Here is a 16,708-nt window from a genome sequence, read left to right on the forward strand (position 1 = left end):
AGTGGAAGAAAGTGCAAAGTAGAAATAGAAATAATGGGGTGCAAAGGAGTAAAATAAATAAATAAATACAGTAGGGGAAGAGGTAGTTGTTTGGGCTAAATTATAGATGGGCTATGTACAGGTGCAGTGGTCTGTGAGCTGCTCTGACAGCTGGTGCTTAAAGCTAGTGAGGGAGATAAGTGTTTCCAGTTTCAGAGATTTTTGTAGTTCGTTCCAGTCATTGGCAGCAGAGAACTGGAAGGAGAGACGGCCAAAGGAGGAATTGGCTTTGGGGGTGACCAGAGAGATATACCTGCTGGAGCGCGTGCTACAGGTGGGTGCTGCTATGGTGACCAGTGAGCTGAGAAAAGGGGGGACTTTACCTAGCAGGGTCTTGTAGATGACCTGGAGCCAGTGGGTTTGGCAACGAGTATGAAGCGAAGGCCAGCCAACGAGAGCATACAGGTCGCAGTGGTGGGTAGTATATGGGGCTTTGGTGACAAAACGGATGGCACTGTGATAGACTGCATCGAGTTTATTGAGTAGGGTATTGGAGGCTATTTTGTAAAGGACATCGCCGAAGTCGAGGATCGGTAGGATGGTCAGTTTTATGAGGGTATGTTTGGCAGCATGAGTGAAGGATGCTTTGTTGCGAAATAGGAAGCCAATTCTAGATTTAACTTTGGATTGGAGATGTTTGATGTGAGTCTGGAAGGAGAGTTTACAGTCTAACCAGACACCTAGGTATTTGTAGTTGTCCACATATTCTAAGTCAGAACCGTCCAGAGTAGTGATGCTGGACGGGCAGGCAGGTGCAGGCAGCGATCGGTTGAATAGCATGCATTTAGTTTTACTTGTATTTAAGAGCAGTTGGAGGCCACGGAAGGAGAGTTGTATGGCATTAAAGCTCGTCTGAAAGGTGGTTAACACAGTGTCCAAAGAAGGGCCAGAAGTATACAGAATGGTGTCGTCTGCGTAGAAGTGGATCAGAGACTCACCAGCAGCAAGAGCGAGATCATTGATGTTTTCAGAGAAAAGAGTTGGCCCAAGAATTGAACCCTGTGGCACCCCCATAGAGACTGCCAGAGGCCCGGACAACAGGCCATCCGATTTGATACATTGAACTCTATCAGAGAAGTAGTTGGTGAACCAGGCGAGGCAATCATTTGAGAAACCAAGGCTATTGAGTCTGCCGATGGGGATGTGGTGATTGACAGAGTCTTCTGTGGTGATTGACACTCTTCTAGTGGACTCATTTGTTGAGTTGTTATACTATTGTATTTTCAACAGTTTTCTACATTATTTGTGACATACGAAACAAGTATGGTGGGAAGCTTGAAAACTTATTGTGACCCTTTCAGGGAGTTGCTTTGTGTACATGGTGTTTTCTGTTATTAAACAGGCTCTGAGAGACAGTCCATGACTTTACAGTATTTGGTGACACCTTGACTGGGGAGAACGGGCTCATCTTAATGGCTGGAACAGAATAAATGGAATGGTATCGAAGTTTGATGTCATTCCATTTACTCCATTCCAGCCATTGTTATGAGCCGTCCTCCCCTCAACGGCCTCCTGTGCTGTACCTCACTCTTTAGGATTTTAGTGTTCTCTCTGTGACTATTTATTTCACTGAAATGATGGGTATACGTTCTCTAATATCTTCAATGTCTCTCTCTATTTTGATAGAGAATAGAGAATTAACAAAAAGGGTAATCCCGAGAGACATATTTTGATTTATTAAATGTTTCAATCTGTATTCTAGGCTGCCTGTATTGGCTTTTCGGTTGTTATATACAGTAACACAATATTTAATTGGGGGAGACAGCTTAGCTGGTAAGAGCTTTGGGTCAATAACTGCAAAGGTCGCTGGCTCAAATCCCCGAGCTGACTAGGTGACAAATCTATTGATGTGCCCTTAAGCAAGGCATGTAACCATAATTGCTCCTGTAAGTCCAGCGTCTGCAAAAATGTAATGTAAGTGTATCAACTCTCTATAAAACAATCTTTACTTTATGAAGACACTATCGAATCTTCCAAGAATTTCCACAAAGCATTTCCAATGTGTCTACAGTCTACAATGTGATTAGGACACACGATTTTCTTTGGCTTGAGCTTTTACCAGTGCTGATTTAATTTATTAATGCCCAGCTGGTTGATACAAGTGCAAATGTATGTAAAATCCTACATTTATTAATTAAATAGCTATGCTGACACAGCATATTATACAGTGGCAGCATTGAGATACAGACCGCAATAATGTCCCACTTTTAATTTCAGACGTCTGGTAATTACCCTAAATCAGGCATGTGGAGATGTTGGACGCGCTCCTCTGCCCAGAGGTTGTTGACGTCTGCAAGATCTTACAACGTCTGGACAGGTATTTTAAGTATCAGTTAACAGTATCATATGTCATAGCAATTGTCAGTCAATGACACAGTAGGTGACGTGTCACTCAACCATTGGTTGATGCATGCAACGTCTGAGCAGGGGAACGCGACCACTGACGAGGTAGCCTTGCGCAGAACCCACTTGGTGCGTGAGACCTTGCGGACGAAGTCTCCGCCCATTGTCGAGATTGTGCTGCAGTTGGCGGTGCTGTTGCAGTAAGAAAGGTGGTGAGGAGGACTCCATCAAGATTCTGCGTTTTTCCTCGTCCAGTGTCTGGCTACGTGCTGTTTGCAGGCTTCTCCGCAGTGAAGTTAATTGCGAAATTGTTGATTGGTAAGTCTGTGCAATTATTGTATTGAGATAGGATATTGGCTTGGCGCTCTTCTCGGTGATGGAGACTACGCTCCGGACCGCTCTAAACAGATTACCCCGCAATAAGAATTGTTTCTTTGTATCTAGTTAGAATCAGTTACTGTTACAAAAATGATGTGGAACCGAACAGATGTTGTTATATCCACATTGCTCAGATTTCGAAGCATGTGCTTATATTTGACCCTGTTGAAGTTGTTTTTGCTTGAACTATGAGATGTATAATGTATTTGTGCGGCGTTGTGTTTTTCAAAAGGCCATTCATTCAGAGAGCATCTAATCTGTAGGCTACTTGGTTCGCAGTCACACATTGCGCCATGTTAATATGGAGGTTTGAGAACGTATATAACGGTATACACAAGGAGCCAGCCTACTGCTCTTTGAAGAGATGCAGGCGTGGCCGCCCTTGTTTATAGAAACATTGCTAGGATGATTTCAAACCAAACACTGATAAAATGCGACATTCAAAGCAAAATTCTGGACTTTATTGTATTTGATGTGCGTAATGATATTGAGGAAGAATTACATCTAGGTACCGTCTGTATAACTTGAAGCTATTATGTAATCAGATAGGAGATGCATGTATCCCTCGCTGTAGGCCTATGTCACATCGGAGTCTGCTCTCTGCTACATGTGGCTCGAGGCTACCCTTTAATGTTTACCGGGAGTTGAAAACATTTAGGGACGTCATGTCATTGGCACAATTGAAATCACATCCAAACTGCTGAAACGACCCTTTGGTGGCGAAATCCCCCATTTGCCTCACGTCTTCACATGTTTGCGCCAAACGGGGTTTTCACTATATTGAGCAAGGTGGGCTTTGAGGCCTTTTTAAATAGTTACGAACGCCTTGTGATTATGAGATATCCAGGGCATTGGCTTTGCTGTCCCGAGTGTCACTGACAGCCGTGATGCAGGAGAGTTTGGTTGTAAATCATTGCTCTGCTGCAGGGTCTACACAATGTACAAAACATTAGGAACACCTGCTCTTTCCATGACAGACTGACCAGGTGAAAGCTATGATCCTTTATTGATGTTATTTCCACTTCAATCAGTATAGATGGGGAGAAGACAAATGAAAGGATTTTTAAGCCATCAGACAATTGAGACATGGATTGGGCTCCCGAGTGGTGCAGATGTCTAAGGCACTGCATCTCGGTGCTAGAGGCGTCACTACAGACACCCTGGTTCGAATCCAGGATGTATCACAACCGGCCGTGATTGGGAGTCCCATAACCATTTTTGTATTGACCTCGCTTTGAGCACGGGGGCATTGTCATGCTGAAACAGGAAAGGGCCTTCACAAACTGTTGCCACAAAGTTGGAAGCACAGAATTGTCTAGAATGTAATTGTATGCTGTAGTGTTAATATTTCCCTTCACTGGAACTAAGGGACATAGTCTGAACCATGAAAAATGTCCCCAGACCATTATTCCTCCTCCACCAAACTTTAAAGTTGGCATAATGCATTGGGGCAGGTAGCGTTCTCATGGCATCTGCCACTCTCAGATTCATCCGGTGGAGTGCCAGATGGTGAATCATCACTCTAGAGAACGCGTTTCCTACTGCTCCATAGTCCAATGGCGGCGAGCTTTACACCACTCCAGCCGGCACTTGGCATTGCGTATGTTGATCTTAGGCTTGAAGCTCCCGACAAACAGTCGTTGTGCTGACGTTGCTTCCAGAGGCAGTTTGGAACTGTAAGTGTTGCAACCAAGATCGGACGATTTTTACACGTTACATGCTTCAGCACTCGGTGGTCCTGTTCTGTGAGCTGTGTGGCCTACCACTTCGCAGCTGAGCTGTTGTTGCTTTTTGATGTTTTCTCTTCACAATAATAGCACTTCTAGTTGACCGAGGCAGCTCAAGCAGGGCAGAAATTTGACGAACTGACTTGACGAACTGACTGCCACATTGAAGGTCACTGAGCTCGTCAATATGGGACATTCTACTGCTAATGTTTGTCTCTGGAGATTGCATGGCCGTGTGCTCGATTTTATACACCTGTCAGCAACAGGTGTGGCTGAAATAGTGGAATCGACTAATTTGAAGGGGTGTCCACAAACTTAGTATAAGTGCCTTTGAACGGGGTATGGTAGTAGGTACCAGGCGCACTGATTTGTGTGAAGAACTGTAACGCTGCTGGGTTTTTCACCCTCAACAGTTTCCCGTGTGTATCAAGAATGGTCCACCACCCAAAAGGCATCCAGCCAACTTGACACAACTGTGCTAAACATTGAAGTCAACATGGGCAGCATCCCTGTGGAACACTTTCAACACTTTGTAGAGTCCATGCCCTGATGAATTGAGGCTGTTCTGAGGACAAAGGGGAGAGCAACTCAATAATAGGAAGCTGTTTTGTACGCTCAGTGTATATTTTGAGTGAGCGGGCCTCCTGCTATTGAATATTGATGTAAATATTTACCACACCATTTCACAAAACCTCGTGCTCTTTCAGAGTATTGGATATTTTCAGCCATTCAGGAGGAAACCGTGACACATACAAGTCCATAGCCACGTTCTCTGCTCAGTTTTTAGGATGACTGGCATCACAGGCCATTAGCCTACTCGTGAGCCCTTGGCCGTAGTTTGTGTGCTGGTTGGCTGTGCTCTAGCGTGAGTGTGACTGTGATCATAATGATTAAAGAATGTATCTCTCCATTTGTCCTCTCCATTTTGTTTTCAATTCAAAGGGTTTTATTGGCATGGGAAACCAAAGTGAAATAAACAATCAAAAAAATAAACAGTAAACATTACACTCTCAAGTTCCAAAGGAATAGATACATTTCAAATGTTGTGTTATGGCTATATACAGTGTTGAAACAATGTGCAAATAGGTAAAGTACAAAAGGGAAAATAAATAAACATAAATATGGGTTGTATTTACAATGGTGTTTGTTCTTCGCTGGTGTCCCTTTTCTTGTGGCAACAGGTCACAAATCTTGCTGCTGTGATGGCACACTGGTATTTCACCCAATGGATATGGGAGTTTATCAAATTCTTTGTGGATCTGTGTAATGAGGGAAATATGCGTCTCTAATATGGTCATACATTTGGCAGAAGGTTAGGATGTGCAGCTCAGTTTCCACCTCATTTTGTGGGCAGTGTGCACATAGCCTGTCTTCTCTTGAGAGCCAGGTTTGCCTACGGCGGCATTTCTCAATAGCAAGACTATGCTCTCTGAGTCTGCACATAGTCAAAGCTGTCCTTAATTTTGGGTCAGTCACAGTGGTCAGGTATTCTGCCACTGTGTACTCTCTGTTTAGGGCCAAATAGCATTCAGTTTGCTCTGTTTTGTTTGTAAATTCTTTCCAATGTGTCAAGTAATTCTTAATTTTTTTCTCGTGATTTAGTTGGATCTAATTGGGTTGTTGTCCTGGGACTGTTTGTGAACAGAACCCCAGGACCAGCTTGTTTAGGTGACTCTTCTCCAGGTTAATTTCTCTGTAGAGGATGGCTTTGTTGTGGAAGGTTTGGGAATCGCTTCCTTTTAGGTGGTTGGAGAATTTAACGGCTCTTTTCAGGATTTTGATAATTAGCATGTATCGGCCTAATTTTGCTCTGCATGCATTATTTCGTGTTTTAAGTTGTACGCTGGGGATATTTTTGCAGAATTCTGCATGCAGTTTCTCAATTGGGTGTTTGTCCCATTTTGTGGATTCTTGGTTGGTGAGCGGACTCCAGACCTCACAAACATAAAGGGCAATGGGTTCTATAACTGATTCAATTATTTTTTTAGCCAGATCTGGATGGGCAACAGTATCTTGATGGAATGTATTGTATTTGTGATCTTGGCAACTTGACCTTTTTTGGAATACCATTATTTTTGTTTTACTGAGATTTACTGTCAGGGCCCAGGTCTGACAGAATCTGTGCAGAATGTCTAGGTGCTGCTGTAGGCCCTCATTGGTTGGGTAAAGAAGCACCAGATCATCAGCAAACAGTAGACATTTGACTTCATAATCTAGTAGGGTGAGGCTGGGTGCTGCACACCGTTCTAGTGCCCTCACCAATTCGTTGATATATGTTGAAGAGGGTGGGGCTCAAACTGCATCCCTGTCTCACCCCACGGCCCTGTGGAAATATATATATTCTCTCGATCCTCTCTGTTGTTTTCTACCTATGTACCAAGCCAGTATGTGGACAAGTTCCTTTTGCATGGCCCGGGGCCCCGGGTGGGTGGTAATTTCAATTAAGGACGAATGGAATGGTCTAAAAATGTTCATGTTCCACCCATCCGGGCCACTGGGCCATTCAAAACAAGCTCGCCCGTGTCATCAGTTATTAGTGCAGAGTAGTGTTCATATATTTTCCCCCGGGGGAATCCTGTTAACCTCTCACAGAGGCTTCTTGTCTTGTGAAGTGATGGGTCTTTGTTTACTGAAGGAGGAACACTTAATTTTCTAGCTCTCTGGTAGAACTGAGGAATGCTCATTGTCCTATAGGAGTACTTGAACTTGGTGGCAGATAAGCAGGCAGGTGACGTCTATTTTCAGGAATGAGTCCAGCCTGCCCTGCAGTGGGAACCTGTTCTCTGTCCCCTCTCTCTGCAATCCAGGGAATGAGATTGTCCTTTTGGTTGGGTCTGTTCCTTTTTAAAGGGGCAATCTGTAGTTACTTCATCCATTTTTAGACATATACATTAGTTATTTGTACCCATTGATTCTTGAAGAATATAACTTAGAAATGCCTCATAAGCTTAGGTCAACTGTCGTACCCCATCAGAACTCAACATATACACTTTTTTTTATTCCAAATGTTTGTAAACAAAGTAAATGTACATTAACACTATATAGCCTGAAAACATGGCTAACCCTATAGTTTTGATATCATGGATGGTCAGTCCCTGCATTCATAGCTCTGTCTATGAATTTGAGAGTTCCATTTCTCCAGCCCTTCCCTCAGCTTACCGAATCCTGGGTGGGTAGAACCCTTTATTGTTTAACTGCCGATTCCCCTTTAGATCTTTGCTCTTAACTTTTTGTTTTTGCTTTATTAAACAGATCAAAAGAAAAAGATGTCCAGGAACCTGTAATAGACTTTGTTTCATGGAATTGTTTTTGTTATCTTAAACAGGTTTATATACATCTCCAATGTCACAGTGCTCCTTTCAAGTAAAATCAACACAGAATTGACCTGTGAGTGGGTTTGGTTTCCCCGTTAGAGGGTTAAGCCTGGCCTGTATAGCCCCACTGTAGCCTCTCCATCTCTGGGACCCCGGGTCAGCTGAGCTGTGCAGCCCAGGCTGAGTGCGCTCCTCTGTGTGAGAATGGCCGTGGAGGCTGGGGTCACCTTGCCTGGTGGAAACATCTCTGGCTTTTCATCCACAAGGCTGTAAGTGTGGTTGATGTCCCATCAGGGAGGGGAAAGGAGGCAGGGGCGGAAAGTGCTGGAAAGCTGCAGCAGGTAGGAAATGGAATGGTGCGACAGAGAACTGGTGCGTTTGCTCAACGGCACAACCCTGGCTAAATATAGAGAACTCTGTTTCAGCCGGAAAGGTATTTTCTCTCGCTCTTTTTATTTATTTATTTATCCCCCCCCCCATTGGATGTTTTCGTTTTGGAATTCTCTCTTTGTATGTTTTTTAGTTTAGGAATGGATTCTCTCTCGTCTCTGGTGGACATGTCTGTATAAATGGAGGGATCGGAGTTCATTGTTGAAAGTGGATCTCTCAATTCCTCTGTACCTTGTACCTCCGTGTCTTCTCCTGTCCTTTACCTCAAGGTCTTTGGCATCCATTTAGTTTGACAAGAGCAGTTAGACCTAGTAGTTTATTTCCCACCACCACCATACCATTCTTCTCCTCGGTACAGAGAGGAAGTTTTCACCTTTCTGTTTACACTCTGCCGTACACAGAACCTGTGTGAGACATGTTAAATATCTCCAGTGCTAATCCTGGTTTGCCTCACGTTGTGTACAACCACGGAAAACTTTGAGATCCAGGAATGACCTCAGCTGGGGTCAGTCTGACTACTACAGTTGTACCCATGGTGTCATCTATTCTAAACAACCGTTTAGGAGTGGGAGATTGTGCAGCACTGTTGAAGTGGTAAACAGGTGTGTGTGTGTGTGTGTGTGTGTGTGTGTGTGTGTGTGTGTGTGAGAGAGAGAGATTAATGGGTTCTTTGGTATAAGGATGGTGTGGAATCATGCATATGGTGTCGTGGGTAAGTAGAGTAGGCTGAGTGTTGGTGTTTTAGTGGGCAGTGAGCAGTGGGAGTGTGCAGAGAGGCTTGGTCTGTGGAATGTGTGATGTTTGACTTGATAGGGGGAGTGTGTTTTTTTTTTCACCTTTATTTAACCAGGTAGGCAAGTTGAGAACAAGTTCTCATTTACAATTGCGACCTGGCCAAGATGAAGCAAAGCAGTTCGACAACATACAAAAACACAGAGTTACACATGGAGTAAAACAACATACAATCAATGATGCAGTAGAAAAAAATAAGACTATATACAATGTGAGCAAATGATGTGAGATAATGGAGGTAAAAGCAAAAAAATGCCATGGTGGCAAAGTAAATAAAGTATGGCAAGAAAAAAAACACTGGAATGGTAGATTTGTAGTTTGAAGAAAGTTAAAGTTAAAATATAAATATAAATAATATGGTGCAAAGGAGCAAAATAAATAAAATAAATAAATACAGTAGGGGAAAAGGTAGTAGTTTGGGCTCAATTAAAGATGGGCTATGTACAGGTGCAGAGATCTGTGAGCTGCTCTGACAGCTGGTGCTTAAAGCTAGTGAGGGAGATAAGTGTTTCCAGTTTTAGAGATTTTTGTAGTTCGTTCCAATCATTGGCAGCTGAGAACTGGAAGGAGAGACGACCAAAGGAGGAGTTGGCTTTAGGGGTGACCAGAGAGATATACCTGCTGGAGCGCGTGCTACAGGTGGGTGCTGCTATGGTGACCAGTGAGCGGAGATAAGGGGGGACTTTACCTAGCAGGGTCTTGTAGATGACCTGGAGCCAATGTGTTTGGCGACGATGATGAAGTGAAGGCCAGCCAACGAGAGCATACAGGTCGCAGTGGTGGGTTGTATATGGGGCTTTGGTGACAAAACGGATGGCACTGTGATAGACTGCATCCAGCTTGTTGAGTAGGGTATTGGAGGCTATTTTGTAAATGACATCGCCGAAGTCGAGGATTGGTAGGATGGTCAGTTTTACGAGGGTATGTTTGGCAGCATGAGTGAAGGATGCTTTGTTGCGAAATAGGAAGCCAATTCTAGATTTCACTTTGGATTGGAGATGATTGATGTGAGTCTGGAAGGAGAGTTTACAGTCTAACCAGACACCTAGGTATTTGTAGTTGTCCACAAATTCTAAGTTAGAACCGTCCAGAGAAGTGATGCTGGATGGGCGGGCAGGTGCAGGCAGCGATCGGTTGAAGAGCATACATTTAGTTTTACTTGTGTTTAGGAGCAGTTGGAGACCACGGAAGGAGAGTTGAATGGCATTGAAGCTCGTCTGGAGGGTTGTTAACACAGTGTCCAAAGAAGGGCCAGAAGTATACAGAATGGTGTCGTCTGCGTAGAGGTGGATCAGAGATTCACCAGCAGCAAGAGCGACATCATTTATGTATACAGAGAAAAGAGTTGGCCCAAGAATTGAACCCTGTGGTACCCCCATAGAGACTGCCAGAGGTCCAGACAGTAGGCCCTCCGATTTGACACACTGAACTCTGTCAGAGAAGTAGTTGGTGAACCAGGCGACGCAATCGTTTGAGAAACCAAGGCTACTAAGTCTGCCGATGAGGATGTGGTGATTAACAGAGTCAAAAGCTTTGGCCAGGTCAATGAATACGGCAGCACAGTAATGTTTCTTATCGATGGCGGTTACGATGTCGTTTAGGACCTTGAGCGTGGCTGAGGTGCACCCATGACCAGCTCTGAAACCAGATTGCATAGCGGAGAGGGTGCGGTGGGATTCAAAATAGTCGGTAATCTGTTTGTTGACTTGGCTTTCGAAGACCTTAGAAAGGCAGGGTAGGATGGATATAGGTCTGTAGCAACTTGGGTCAAGAGTGTCACCTCCTTTGAAGAGGGGGATGACAGCAGCTGCTTTCCAATCTATGGGAATCTCAGACGACACGAAAGAGAGGTTGAACAGGCTAGTAATAGGGGTTGCAATAATTTCGGCAGATAATTTTAGAAAGAAAGGGTCCAGATTGTCAAGCCCAGCTGATTTGTAGGGGTCCAGATTTTGCAGCTCTTTCAGAACATCAGCTGAATGGATTTGGGAGAAGGAGAAATGGGGGAGGCTTGGGCGAGTAGCTGTGGGGGGTGCAGTGCTGTTGAATGCAGTAGGGGTAGTTAGGTGGAAAGCATGGCCAGCCGTAGAAAAATGCTTATTGAAATTCTCAATTATAGTGGGCTTATCGGTGGTGACAGAGTTTCCTATCCTCAGTGCAGTGGGCAGTTGGGAGGAGGTGTTCTTATTCTCCATGGACTTTACAATGTCCCAGAACTTTTTAGAGTTGGAGTTGCACGAAGCAAATTTCTGTTTGAAAAAGCTAGCCTTGGCGTTTCTAACTGCCTGTGTGTATTGGTTTCTAACTTCCCTAAAAAGTTGCATATCGCGGGGGCAGTTCGATGCTAATGCAGAACGCCACAGGATATTTTTGTGTTGGTTAAGGGCAGTCAGGTCTGGGGAGAACCAAGGGCTATATCTGTTCCTGGTTCTAAATTTCTTGAAAGGGGCATGCTTATTTAAGATGGAGAGGAAGGCATTTTTAAAAAATAACCAGGCATCCTCTACTGACGGGATGAGGTCAATATCCTTCCAGGATACCAGGGCCAGGTCGATTAGAAAGGCTTGCTCGTTGAAATGTTTCAGGGAGCGTTTGACAGTGATGAGTGGAGGTCGTTTGACCGCTGACCCATTACGGGTGCAGGCAATGAGGCAGTGATCGCTGAGATCTTGGTTGAAAACAGCAGAGGTGTAATTAGAGGGCACATTGGTTAGGATGATATCTATGAGGGTGCCAGTGTTTGCGGCTTTGGGGTTGTACCTGGTGGGTTCATTAATAATTTGTGTGAGATTGAGGGCATCAAGCTTGGATTGCAGAATGGCTGGGGTGTTAAGCATGTCCCAGTTTAGGTCGCCTAGTAGCACAAGCTCTGAAGATAGATGGGGGGCAATCAGTTCACATATGGTGTCCAGAGCACAGCTAGGGGCCGAGGGGGGTCTATAGCAGGCGGCAACGGTGAGAGACTTGTTTTTGGAGAGGTGGATTTTTAAAAGTAGAAGTTCAAATTGTTTGGGTACAGACCTGGATAGCAGGACAGAACTCTGCAAGCTATCTCAGCAGTAGATTGCAACACCGCCCCCTTTGGTCGTTCTATCTTGTCTGAAAACGTTGTAGTTAGGGATGAAGATTTCACAGTTTTTGGTGGACTTCCTAAGCCAAGATTCAGACACAGCCAGGACATCCGGGTTGGCAGAGTGTGCTAAAGCAGTGAATAAAACAAACTTAGGGAGGAGGCTTCTAATGTTAACATGCATGAAACCAAGGCTATTACGGTTACAGAAGTCATCAAAAGAGAGCGCCTGGGGAGTAGGTGTGGAGCCAGGCATTGAAGGGCCTGGATTCACCTCTACATCCCCAGCGGAGCAGAGAAGGATAAGTATGAGGGTACGGCTAAAAGCTATAAGAATTGGTCGTCTGTGACGTCCAGAATAGAGAGAAAAAGGAGCAGGTATCTGGGGGCGATAAAATAGCTTCAAGGTATAATGTACAGACAAAGGTATGGTGGGATGTGAGTACAGAGGAGGTAAACCTAGGCATTTAGTGATTATGAGAGAGATATTGTCTCTAGAAATATCATTGAAACCAGAAGATGTCATAGCATGTGTGGGTGGAGGAACTGAGAGGTTGGATAAGGTATAATGAGCAGGGCTAGAGGCTCTACAGTGAAATAAGCCAATAAACACTAACCAGAACAGCGATGGACAAGGCATATTGACATTAAGGAGAGGCATGCTTAGCCGAGTGATCAGAGGGTCCAGTGAGATTCAGACAGCTAGCTGGGCCATAGGTAGCAAGCTGGTGGAAGATGGGAGGGAGGTCTGTTTTTAGCCGCCTCGTGCGTTTCCGTCTGTGGGTTAGTGGGGTTCCGTGTGGAAGGGGGGACCTGTCCAAGTTGGCAAAATAGTTAGTTATAGTGGCCCAAGAAAAGTGTCCGACAGACCTATTCAGATCACAGCCGAAAAGACAGCTAACGATTAGCTGGCCGCAGATGGGCGATCAGGTTACGTCGCGACGGAGGGGCCAGTTGGAACAACTCCCTCGGGCAGATAACGTCGGTGATCCAGTCGTGAAGACCCAATGGGGCTCCGCATCGGCAGTAAAACGGGTCAGGATAGGTGAGTTGTAGCCCAGGAGACACTTCAGCTGGCTAGCTCAGGAGTAGCCCACGAGTGGCTGACGGAATTCTTCAGCTGGCTAGCTAGCTAGCTCCGTAATTGTGTGTGTTAATTCCGAGACCGACGTTGCCAATAGTCACTCAGGTAGCAGCTAGTTAGCTGCAAGATCCAGGTGTAAATGTCCAGAGCCTGCGGTAGAAATCGAGGAAAGGAGAGAGAATAGGTCCGATATGCTCTGGTCTGAGTCGCGCTGTACAAAAACTGGCGATAGCTTTTCGAGCTAATGGATAGCTGAGGTCAGCTAACCGTAGCTAGCTGAACTTCAACGTTAGCCTGTGAAAATAGCTAACCTCTGGCTAGCTTCTGTCGTGGAATTCAGATGAGGTAAATAATACTTTCTTTTTTTTTTTAAATTGATGAGGCGGGTTGCAGGAGAGTGCTTTGAGGTTGAGTATTTAGAATAAAAAAATGTAAAAAGATAAGTGAAGAAAAAAAATATGTAAATATATATATATATACACGGGACACGACAGGACGTCTGAACTGCTACGCCATCTTGGATACAAGATTTACCAACTCAAATGAAATTGTATTAGTCACATGCGCCGAATACAACAGGTGTAGACCTTACAGTGAAATGCTTACTTACGAGCCCCTAACCAACAATGCAGTTAAAAAAAATATGGATAAGAAATAGAAGTAACAAGTAATTAGAGAGCAGCAGTAAAATAACAATAGCGAGACTATATACAAGGGGGTACTGGTTAGTTGAGGTAATATGTACATGTGGGTAGAGTTATTAAAGTGACTATGCATAGATGATAACAACAGAGAGTAGCAATGGTGCAGGGGAGGGGGGGGGGGCAATGCAAATAGTCGGGATAGCCATTTGATTAGGTGTTCAGGAGTCTTATGGCTTAGGGGTAGAAGCTGTTCAGAAGCCTCTTGAACCTAGACTTGGCGCTCCGGTACCGCTTGCCGTGCGGTAGCCGAGAGAACAGTCTATGACTAGGGTGGCTGGGGTCTTTGACAATTTGTAGGGCCTTCCTCTGACACCGCCTGGTATAGAGGTCCTGGATGGCAGGAAGCTTGGCCCCAGTGATGTACTGGGCTGTTCGCACTACCCTCTGTAGTGACTTGAAGCCGAGCAGTTGCCATACCAGGCAGTGATGCAACCAGTCAGGATGCTCTCGATGGTGCAGCTTTAGAACCTTTTGAGTACCTGAGGACCCATGCCAAATCTTTTCAGTCTCCTGAGGGGGAATAGGTTTTGTCGTGCCCTCTTCACGACTGTCTTGGTGTGCTTGGACCATGTTAGTTTGTTGGTGATGTGGACACCAAGGAACTTGAAGATCTCAACCTGCTCCACTGCAGCTCCGTCAGTGAGAATGGGGGAGAGCTCGGTCCTCTTTTTCCTGTAGTCCACAATCATCTCCTTTGTCTTGATCACGTTGAGGGAGAGGTTGTTGTCCTGGCACCATATGGCCAGGTCTCTGTCCTCCTCCCTATAGGCTGTCTCGTTGTTGTCGGTGATCAGGCTACCACTGTTGTGTCATCGGCAAACTTAATGATGGTGTTGGAGTCGTGCCTGGCTGTGCAGTCATGAGTGAACAGGGAGTACAGGAGGGGACTGAGCACGCACCCCTGAGGGGCCCCTGTGTTGAGGATCAGTGTGGCGGATGTGTTACCTACTCTTACCACCTGGGGGCGGCAAGTCAGGAAGTCCCGGATCCAGTTGCAGAGGGAGGTGTTTAGTCCCAGGGTCCTTAGCTTAATAATGAGCTTTGAGGGCACCCTGGTGTTGAATGCTGAGCTGTAGTCAATGAATAGCATTCTCACATAGGTGTTCCTTTTGTCCAGGTGGGAAAGGGCAGTGTGGAGTGCAATAGAGATTGCATCATCTGTGGATCTGTTGGGGTGGTATGCAAATTGGAGTGGGTATAGGGTTTCTGGGATAATGGTGTTGTGAGCCATGATCAGCCTTTCAAGGCACTTCATGGCTACAGACGTGAGTGCTACGGGTCGGTAATCATTTAGGCAGGTTACCTTAGTGTTCTTGGGCGCAGGCACTATGGTGGTCTGCTTAAAACCATGTTGGTATTAGACTCGGACAGGGAGAGGTTAAAAATGTCATTGAAGACACTTGTCAGTTGGGCTGGACCTCAGGGGTCTGGAGACAAATCTGTCTACTGCTCAACTGATAACAGCTACAGTTCATCCATGTTTTTTCACATTCAGACTCAAACTCAGTCATGTGTATTCACTCATGGCCCCAGGCAGTTTGTGAGTTCTGTATTGTGTGCACGCCCAAGAGCCCATGTGTGCATGGCCCCAGGCCTAGGAGCTATGGACTTATGAACAGAGGTATAAACGCAACATGCAACTCTTTCAAAGATTTATAGGCCCACCCATTTGGGAGCCAGGCCCAGCCAATCAGAATGAGTTTTTCCCCGCTAAAGGGCTTTATTACAGCACCTCCACCCTCCCCCTCAGACGATCCTGAAGGTGAAGAAGCCTGATGTGGAGGTCCTGGGCTGGCGTGGTTACACGTGGTCTGCGGTTCTGAGGCCGGTTGGACGTACTGACAAATTCTCAAAAATGACTTTGGAGGCGGCTTATGGTAGAGAAATTAACATTATATTCTCTGGCAACAGCTCTGTGGACATTTCTGCAGTCAGCATGCCAATTGCACGCTCCCTTAACTTGAGACATCTGTGGCATTGTATTGTGACAACTGCACATTTTAGTGGTCTTTTATTGTCCCTGCACAATGAGCACCTCTAATGATCATGCTGTTTAATCATCTTCTTGATATGCCACACCTGTCAGGTGGATGGATTATCTTGGCAAAGGAAACTAACAGGGATGTAAACACATTTGTGCACAACATTTGAGAGAAATAAGCTTCTTGTGATTCTGGTGTCTTTTATTTCAGCTTTACATGTGGCTTATATTTTTATTGAGTATATGTATGAACTCCAAGGCATTGGCAATGTGTGTCTTTGAGATAATGTCATTTGTTGTGAACATTTTTTGGGGCTTTTCAGTTTTGCATTTTGTTAATGGGGAAACTTGAGAGGGGGAGCGAGAAGGGGGAGGTTGCGACATGACCTTCTCTGGGATTACTTTAATTTGATTTGCATGTAGCCAAAGACGTGTCTGTTACTTACAATATTAGCTGTAACCCTACACACAGGCTGTGAGCATGGGGTGTTTTATGCACAGAAAGTGGTGGATGCTCGCAATCCAAATAAATGAAAAATTCTGCAGATGTGGCAGCTCGGTGATAATGTTATAGAGAGGGTGTAAAACACTAGCCAAGGAGAGGTACAATGTTCATCTGTTCTCTCTCTGAAGAATCATTCTGCAAACACCCCCACATAATGTCAATATAAGGAAAGGAAAATTAAGCACGAAAATACATTTGTATATTTAGCATTTTTGAGCCCATGAGATATTTCGACACAGTTCTGTTTAAACACAGTGTAGACCCCTCTGGTAGAAGTCAGAGGCTATGAAAACAGGTGACATGAAGAGTTCATAGCGATAGTTAGTGTGAAACCCAGTGTTTGCTCAGTGCCTCTTCTAGACACAGGAGGCTCAGGAGGTT

At 45.0% G+C, this 16,708-nt stretch overlaps 1 protein-coding gene across 1 annotated transcript in view; it reads left to right on the top strand.

The window, feature by feature from the left end:
- The first annotated feature begins 2,538 nt into the window (after window positions 1-2,538).
- LOC115193640 (spectrin beta chain, non-erythrocytic 1) overlaps window positions 2,539-16,708 on the top strand; it is a 133,847-nt gene continuing 119,677 nt past the window's right edge. Inside the window, exon 1 of the mRNA XM_029752480.1 lies at window positions 2,539-2,700. The gene's annotated coding sequence lies outside the window, so the exon portion shown is untranslated. The remainder of the gene's footprint in view (window positions 2,701-16,708) is intronic.

This window comes from Salmo trutta, chromosome 5 (assembly GCF_901001165.1).
Source record: "Salmo trutta chromosome 5, fSalTru1.1, whole genome shotgun sequence".
Taxonomy (NCBI): Eukaryota; Metazoa; Chordata; class Actinopteri; order Salmoniformes; family Salmonidae; genus Salmo; species Salmo trutta.